Here is a 9,985-nt window from a genome sequence, read left to right on the forward strand (position 1 = left end):
TGGAGGTCAGCTAACACGGCATTCGGGGAAAGACTGGCGGGCACAAAAACTGCCACCAGAATGGCGGGGGTGGTGGGGGCAGCAAAGGGTTGGCACGTACCTGGCCCAGCTGGACACAGCCCCTGCCGCAGGACGCACAAAGGGCGCAGAGGCAGCTGCCTGCGTCCCTGACCTGTCTGCACCACTGTTCGCTGATGATCCAACTCATACGGCGTCACGATGTGCGCAGAATGGACTTCACTCAAAACTGCAACGCCATCAGCAAATAGGAATAACATACAACTCGAAAGAATTGCGATTGATTCTATCCCTCTGCGTTACGCTGGGACTGTCAGATAAAACGGTAGTCTCGAACGTGAGTTTTCACTGTCGCGTGAAACGCGTATTCCGAATCTCTCGAGCACGTCTCAGTCTGCGTGAAGATCTCTTCCACTTCACAAATCGCACCACTTAAATGTTGCACGGACCATCAATTACAAACTGAAACATGACGGAGAGTACACCGTAGTACTACTAATAGTGAAATGGAGCGATGGGCAAACTGTGTATACCTCCGTATGAGCCCTAATTTCTCTCCTATCTTAGAGGTTTTTAAGCGACATGTACGTCGCTAGCATTAGAATCGTCAGCCACTAACGCTGGTTCTCTAAATTTTCTCACTGTTTCGCGAAAAGAACGTTCTCTTCCGTCCAGGAACCCCACTTGAATTCACGGAGCATCTCCGTAATACTAGAGTGTTGTTAGAATATACCGGTAACAATCTAACAGCACGCCGCTCAATTGCAACGATGCGTTCCTTTAACCTGACCTGTTGGGGATCCCAGATACTCACAGTACTCAAGAATGGGTGGCACTAGTGTTATATCCGCGAACTTATTTATAGATGAACCACACTTCCCGAAAAGTCTTCTAATAAAGACGAGGTCGAGCATCCGCCCTCCCTACTACCGGTCGTATCTCTGTGCAACGTTACGCCTAGATGCGTAATCTACTTGGTTGCCAAGCACCACACCGCGAATAAAGCTGTTTTTCGAACACTGGAGGATTGCTTTTCTTACTCAGCTGCATTAACTTCCATTTTTCCACATTTAGAGCAAGTTGCGCTTCGCCACACCAATTATAAATTCTGTGTTCTCGTTTTCTCCTGCCGTCACTCAACGACGACACCCTCCCCTTCACCACAGCGTCATCAGCAGATTGTTGCTCACCCTGTCCGTCAGATCATTTGTTCCCTGGCGATATCGTCGTCCAGGACAACGTATGTTTCCATTACTTCAGTCGGGAACTCAATCTGGGAACTTACCCGTAATCTTCGATCTTCGTTAAGTCTGCATTGGATGACTGTGTCGAACGCTTTCCAGAAATCTAGAAAAATGGGGTCTGTATGTTCCCTTTGGTGTATGGGAATTTAAAGATGAAGCGATACAGATATTAACGTCCTGCGGGACAAAAATCGGCACACACTTTTCACTTGTTTTAAATTTTATATGAATAAGACTAGAGGGTGACGAGTGTTGTAATGTTATTTCGAATGTAGAAAAGCTAAACGTATCTATTAAATACAACATAATTAGTATCACGATTGTTGGATTAACAAATTATTGCTGCGCGTGCTTTACTGAGTAAAAGCACGGTGTTAATAACAAAGCGTGAGATTATGACTGAACTGAGTTAAACTGTCGTATGCAAATAATGGAGGTAAACAAATGCAGTGTTAGGATATTGTGTACCTGCAGCCCGCACATTAGATTGCTAGCGAAATGATTAGGTTCCATTTCTAAATATTACGACGGGGCGCGGAAACATTGTGCTCAACAAATAGAGGAAACTGAATATTAACATAGCAGCGGTAAACACGATTCTATCAAACCGTGGGAAGGTAGTAACGAAGGCTTGTATGCCCTTGGTGATTCGTAGAGCAAAAATGAAAGTCAGAGCTGGGAAATTCACCACTCACAAAATTTTCGAAAGGGGATGCCTCAATATCTTTAACATCGCTGATACTGTCGTACCTCAACAATGAGTGGCAAGCACAATGCCTCGTAATTTTCAACCGATCTTCTACGCGCGTTTAGGTCAATTATGACTAGATAAGTTGACTAAATACTTTTCACGAAGAATAGTCAACGGATATTATGTGCGTTATGCTGTAGCCAGCTTCAGACGGTCGATTTTTAGTAGACTGGCGCCACGTAGGTCCTACATATCATGTTAATCTTGAAGTAGAGGGCACAAATTTCTGGAAAGCTCTAAAGACTACTAATGATATTAGTGGTAGCTGATCTCAGCAGTTATAGAGATGAGCATCTTTCATATATGCTGCTGGTCACAGGATAGTATAATTAGCTTTGCCGCCATACGGAGCAGAAGTAAGGGCATCGAAAGCTAACAAACTAAGAGGGCGAATGCACAAGAAACAGGAAAGTCCTCTCTCATATGATTACAAAATCTAACCAGGCAGCTGATAACGCTGCAGAAGTCGGCCGTAAAAAAGCTGGGGAAATAAAGCAATTCGTGAAACTTCGGGGCACATCAAAACTGTGTGCCGGATAGGGAGTCGAACCTAGGATCTTTGCCTTTGGCGTAAAAGTGCTCTACCAACTAAGATACCCGAGCAGGACTCACGACCCCTCCTCGCAGCTGTACTTCCCCGTCAGTACCTCGTCTCCTGCGAAAGTTGCGGAATTTGCATTCCTGAAAGAAAGGGCATTGCGGAGACATGGCTTGGCCATCGTCTGGGCCATTGTTTCCAGAATGAACTCTGCAGTAGAGTGTGTGTGTGTGGGGGGGGGGGGGGGGGCGTGTGCTCATATGAAACTTAATGAAGCGCTAGTCCCACAAGTTTAGTAGGAGAACGTCTGTGGAATTTGGAAGGTAGATGAGGTACTGACGGAAGTAAAGCTGCGATAACGGTCGAGACTCATGCTTTTGTAGTTCAGTTGGCAGAGCCCTTGAATGCCCAGATTCGAATACCGGTCCGGCACACAGTTTAAGCTATTAGGTAGTCTCGTATCAGCGCACAATCCGCTGCAGAATGAGTACTTAATCTGAAACGTAATTAGTACCTATCCAGTTCTCGTTAATTCTGGCTTGTTAAGACATGTAGCGGAACTCACTACGGAACTTTAGTTACCTGCTTCTTGTTACAGGCTTATGGATGTCATTTAGCTTGCTAATATAATTTCGGTTGTTGTGGTTACATTAATTCAGAACAGAAGGGACAAAATTCGTCGCCGCTGTTTAATTACGGTAGTATGCCTACTCCGAGCAGATGTAATACTGAATGTTTGACCGCGATGTTTGCTTACATTTCGAATTAAGTAATTAAACGATATGTACGATCACCTAGCGTACATGTATGCGTTGTTTCTAACGTGACTTAGAGAGAGCTGTTTTCAAGAACTCGACGCTGCCAAGTTCGTCGGCGACGCTATAGAAAGCTGGGCGCGGAACGTCTTTGAGCGGCCTTGTCGCACGCTTGTCAGGACCACAAAACTGGTTCTGCAGGGCAATCGCATTACGTCCCAACCTTAACGGCCTCTTTTCTTGCCTGTGTTCGCAGAGTAGGCTGTCATCTCCTGTGAAGACATCGTATAAAAAGACCGGTACCAGATCGCCAATCTACCGCTACTATCGCAGTCCTTAGAACTAGGCGCGACATAACTATCTTGTAGCGTATAGCGGTACGATGAAACGGTCAGTCCATTACAATCGTCCCATCAAAACAAAAGTGTGTTTGTGATTATGTAACTGCTCATTACATCCAACTTCGTCATGGTCGGCTTTTATCCAAACTGTTGCCTGATTACATCGCTTCGCTTCGAAAACTGGCAGACCAATTGCAAATTACGTTACACTTGCATAAGATTATGCAAATTATAGAGGTGTATAAAAGGTATCCCAGAAAGAGGTCAACATGCTGATAATTGGCGAATGAAAATCTGAAACAAAAAGCTCATTAAACTGTTTTACGTTCATATTTATTTATAATTGTTTAATTTTTGCCAGTGGTTGAACACAATCACTAAGAGTACAGAGGAGTGCTTTACTGCTGTTACGTTCCATACATGTGTAGTCATCATAAGGTATTTGTGCCAAATATCGCTTGCACAAAGAAGTATAATATTCCGTTCCTAGAAATGAAATCAGAGGCATACGTGGCGTTTCAAATTTAATTGTATAGCAGAGGTTTTTAGCTTGTGTCTAATAGACATCCATGCCTCTTTCTCAGCCTTTCGTCGTAGGTACCTGCAGTAGAATATTGAAGTGACACGGTGGTTAAAAGCGTAGATTTATAGTGAGAACACGGTACCCATTCCGATATGGTTGCTCAGTGCCTCTATAAATTACTTCCGGTAAAGACCACAATTGTTCTTTGAGAGGCCATCCATCCTTCTCCGACTGCGCCAAGCGCTTTTTATTAGATACTCCAGGAATCTGAGACTTCAAACAAATTTTGATTAATTGTTAGATATGAGTAAAAGACGACACTATGCTGCTACAGAACCAGCGTAGATAGCTGGTCTAGGGGCTGAGGACTTAAAAAAAGAAATATTTCGTGAATGCCATCGATAATAATTTCAACGAAATATGCGTAAGTTTCCGTTAAAAGGCCACAAAATCCAAAACTAGGATGGGCCGTCATTATTTATCGCACGTTGTTCGCCTAGTGAAACATACAAAATACACTCCACTAAGTAATAAAGAGCTAAGTGTACTATATGATGACAGTGGTGTTGAGAAATGAGTTCAATTAGAAGTATTAAAGCTCTGTTCTTTCCTCATATTTTTGGAGGTACGTAGTTTCTTCGCCTAAATAATATCTCATCAATCACCTTATTGTTAGATAAACTTTATTACGGATATTTACAGCTTATTTTATTGAATAGTTTGCATTGCCGAGTGTATTTTACCAAACACCACTGCCTGCGTATTAAAAGTACGCTGCCTTAATCGCCAAACAACATGATCTTTAACAGTCCACAATTCAAAATTTCGCACGACAATGCGAGCAGATGACGCGAGAGACAATAGGCTGGGACTAACGGAAGACAATAGCGACAATAGGAGTCAGGCCGATGCGACAGCCGGGCCGTTACTGCCGACAGACAGAAAACTGCTCGCGCTCACCTCGCCATGTGGGGGTACCACGGCTCCGTCACCTACTATCAGGTAAGCACCGACGTTTTGGTACTAAACAAACATCGGTGTCGTATAAAATACGTGGAGTGAGCATGGATACTTTTGCAAATAATGCAACGCTTGTTGTGCCTGCTAAACGGAACGCGAAAGTTTCCTGGCGATAGCCGCCACGCTAAAGTTTAGTGTAAATATTTGTTGCCCCCTATCTATTCTGCCAGTAAAGCTGCGCTCAAGAAGATAATACCGTCCAGTTTCTCACTGAAAAGATTATTTATTTGGAAAGCTTGTATTTTTGAACGTGAATAATTTTCGTACTTGTCCTCTACCATCATTTTTTTCCCGTGTACTACGTATTAAATTATTTGCTAAAAAAGGTCAACGCATGATTGAATCAAACAGTGCCCTCAATTGAAATAGAGGCGTTAACGAAATTATTCGTGATTTTTAGAGACGGCGAACAAATACCCGTTAGGCTCACAAAACACGGATGTGCTAAAGTAGATGTCGATTTGCTTGTTTGTTGACTACACTTTTTATCTGCACTCTCTATGTAGCTCTGCGCGGATAAATGAAACAATATCTGCATGAGGCTTATGCGCATCCGCAAAGCTTTTAGCCGCATCTGCGTATATAAAATATTTGTAAACAATTTTAACCCTTTTCGTACACCGGAGATTCGAAGGTAGGATTCGCCCGAGTCTAAATTTTCGTCTGAGATTTAACCGCGTAATTTGCATGAAATTCATTAAGAACGCAGCGACGGATCGTGACCACATTTTAACACCACATAGCATTCCAGAGAAACTTTCCGTGAGTTACAAATATTTCCTAATTAATGAAACTGATTTTGTGAAATTTTTGTAATACTTTTGAGTGAAACGAAATCATGTTGTCACATTGTATAGTACTTAAAGCTATAGTTTATCAAATGGACATTGCTTTAGCAGTGTTATATCATGTTGAGGTGCAAAACCTGTCAGTATGTTAAGCCTTGACGGTGTCCCGATCTTCTACCGTATGTCATCTGTTCATTTGTAACGAATGTAATGCACAAACAGATGTGAGACCACAAAGCAATGACTCGTAGCAGAAGTGCCGAATTTAACACAATAGTTCTGCAAACTGAAAAGATTGTTCTGCGGCCCCAAGATCTGTCCCCCACTCCCACATCCATGCTATATAGATACGGAACTGCCTTCTTTAAGCAACTGCGCGACGCGCACTGTTAGTCAAAAAGCGCGAAATCTGTGCGTAAATGTATTATAGAGACTTTTAATCTAAAGGTTCAAAGAACATTTGTCCAGCAACGGTAATATCCAATTATTTTGGAGCTGTAAGAGATTTCTCACGTCCGTGCTGTTAAACGTTTTGTCAGTTGATCTTCCCACGTTCATTGCAGTACACTGAGATGTGCGATCGTAGGCTTTCATAGACAGTGCCCTTTTATCTCAGGATGTTAAAGCATCTCAAAACAACTAACACTTCAGCTACTTTCAGTAAGTACTGTATATAATCTCCAGACGACTGTGCGAAAAATCCATAGGCACTTTCCTTTCATACTGAACGAACAAAAGCGCATGCGCCAGAATAGATATCACAATAACATTCTGGTACTGTGGATGGAAAACTGATAGCGGTTGTCTGTAGCCAAGATACGGTTGCCGGTACGCCTTGTGCAATTTCTACAGAAATTAAAACTTAAAACAATGCTTAGTTCCCTGGGAATCGATTCTGTATATAATTTAGTTTGTAGTGCTTGTACGTCTAAAATTCTTAAGTTGGATTAACCATTCCTGAAAATAAAGCACTTCTGCGATACTGAAACTGCGATCACATAAATCTTTTGCTTCCAGGCTGACAAATGCATGTGGGGAGTTCGTGGTGAGGGTGAAGTTTAACTTGAATGTTTTTACATGCACTGAAGTACTTTCACGTCATTATTTCCAGGTGTTTGTTTTATTAGCTCATAGGTTACTGGAAACTGTTCCCTAATTGTGAAATTCAGAACTTTACATTGGATCCATCCTAATGAACATGAAATTCGTTGTTGCTGGTACGCGTTTCCATGTCAGATATTTTATTTTAAAATTCACGCAAGCTTTCTGTGCGCTATTAAATTGCTTGTTATTAAATTTTATTAAGATAGTCCTTTGAACTGAACAGTTACATAAGGACCATCGTAAGGATATATTAATATATTAATCCCCATTTTGTAGGATAGGAAGCTTATCTTTTTTCACTCGCCTTTAGGACTCTACCTATAAAACTGTCTACATGATTACTAATCCTTAGTACTTAACCACAAATTTCTTTATAGACTGTTAGCTTACGTATGTAGACTGCATAATCATATTTTGGTTAACTATCTGGCGAAACTAAGAAAGAAGGTTCAGAATCGCAAAAGGACCTATATGGTATCACGCTACACCAGTTAACAAAAAAGCGAAATGAAAGAAAAACCATTATGTAAAACATACATTATGCAGCTAGATAATTAAGACTTAACGTAAGCGATGTAACTACAGTATCCATTTTTATTCTACCTGTCAAATAGCAACTGTATTAAATTTGATCAGATTTGTTCACGCTTTAAATGAGTCAAAACATGGAGACGTACAAGACATTTTCGGATAACTCTGGATCTAGCTAAGTACAGACTTTGTGTTTCTTTATTAATTTCGTTGTGGCGATAAGCGTATTATAGTATCACGATGAAGCTAGTAAGTTCGATGGCTAAGCGGAGATGATGTGCGAAGAATCAACCCGCGAAAGTCTGTCATGGGCTATTATTGTCAAGAGACGGATCTCGCGTGTTGGCAGGTCAGACGTATTACACTGTGCGTTATCATATAGTATCTGCAAATTAACTCAAATAAAGCGATAGCTAAGTAAAATAAATTTGTTAAATGTATACATTACAATTAAATGCATTAGTACAAACTAGTTTTTGCTAATTACATAGAGTATTCTTGCTACAATAAAATATACAACATGATTTATTATTATTATTTAGATCAGTGCTTAATACATAGCTTTAAAATAACTGCAGTTCAGGGAAATAGGAAGATTTAAGAAAAATACCGAAATACTCTCACTACTTTGTCAACGTTGTAATTTAGGAGATATTAAATAAAACTGTGAACCAAGAAGTACCCCTATTTTTCTTTGCACTAAGATTGTAAACATAAGTGTGCAGACCACAGCTACATGAGTTTGTGTGCGGTAGAGAACGCTGATTCTTTCAATAGTTTCCACCTACGTTCGTGAATGCATTTTTTTCTCTTAGTGGAGGGTCCTTTTCCTTTCTGTCTTGCATTTTTCCGGGTCCAGTGATTTGCCAATTTTGATACCAGGCTCTCGACGCGTGTGGGATTTCTTGTCTGTAGCACTTACGGCCAGCCTAGGAGTAAGTCTTTCCCTAGGCAGGAAATTACTGTAGCCGGCCAGGCCATAAGCCCATTCACGCGTCCTGTCACGAAACTCAGGTTTCCAGTGTCATATACCTGTAGTTTTCTAGAATCCTCGTCATTTCCAAGCCTCTTAGTTTTCATGCTAAATTATTCTCCGAAATTTGGCTAAGGAATTATGGAACTGACATAACGTTAAACTACATCCACATGACCACTCTGCAATTCGCGATTAAATGCGTGGCAGAGCGTTCACCGAGCTAACTTAGAGCTATTTCTCTACCGTTCCACTCTCGATCAGCGCGCTGGAAAAACCAGAACTTTTGTCTTTCTGCGTGAGCTCCCATTTCTATTATTTTATTACAATGATAATTTCTCCCTGCTTAGGCTGGCAATAAATCGCAGTGTTTGGTTAGCGTTCCCCACAACACTGTCCTAATGGAATTTTGTGGGGCAGTCTTGTCGCGGTGCGCGTCGTCTTTGTGTCCTCTCTCTGGGCAGTTGTCCGCCTGCTTAGGTGGGTGGTAACGTGCTCGCCTCCCATGCAAGCGGGCCCGGGTTCGATTCCCGGCCGGGTTGTCGATTTTCTCATCATTTCATCCTCATCCCAGCGCGCAAGTCGCCCAATGTGGCATTGACTGAAATAATACTTGCACTTAGAGGCTGAACGTCCCCGAATAGGGGCCTCCCGGCCAACAATGCCATACGTTCATTTCATTCTTTTTCTGGGCAGTTCGTTCAGCGCTCCCGAGATTCTCATACTGACTGAACAAATCCGTGATTTTATTTGAATCTTTGCTCTTTCACAATTCCAGACCTGCAACAATACTCAAGAATTGGGCAAATGACTATTTGTAAGCGACCTCTTTCGTGCGTGATTTACACTCCCTTAGGATTCTCTCAAAAAATGTCATCTGTGTTCCTCACGGCTATAGCTACAGCGCGGAAGCTGTAAATATACCTGATGTTTGAAAAGGCCCATGCAGACGGCAGAGCGGGAGGGGGTGTGGGGCAGTGTTCTTGGTACTCGGTTTCTACATGAGGACGAAAGACAGACGTGGTAAAAAGTTTTTGGTTTAGTGCGGACCAGCGCCTATTTGTATAGCCATTCGAACATTTGCCTCACTGTAGCTTTGTTACAGTATATTAAGCAATGTTTGAACGACGAATCGGAGCTGCCCCCAGCAAATTGTCCGAATTGATTACATCTTTTCTGCAAAAAATGTTAATTGGGCTGAAATAAATGCCCAGCTAATGACATCATTTGTGTATGCCCTTGCACCACTCAGATTTTACGTGAAAAAAGTTTTTCTGGGAGGTCTTTGAAGCACGTCACTAAAATGTTCCAAACTTTTTGCGGACCAGTTAAAATTTTGTAAGAAGATAGACAATACAGGTTAATTAATGGTCGTCCTGTTCTGTGAAAGCTTTGTCGT

The sequence above is a fragment of the Schistocerca nitens genome, chromosome 2 (assembly GCF_023898315.1).
Source record: "Schistocerca nitens isolate TAMUIC-IGC-003100 chromosome 2, iqSchNite1.1, whole genome shotgun sequence".
In the NCBI taxonomy this organism is placed as follows: domain Eukaryota; kingdom Metazoa; phylum Arthropoda; class Insecta; order Orthoptera; family Acrididae; genus Schistocerca; species Schistocerca nitens.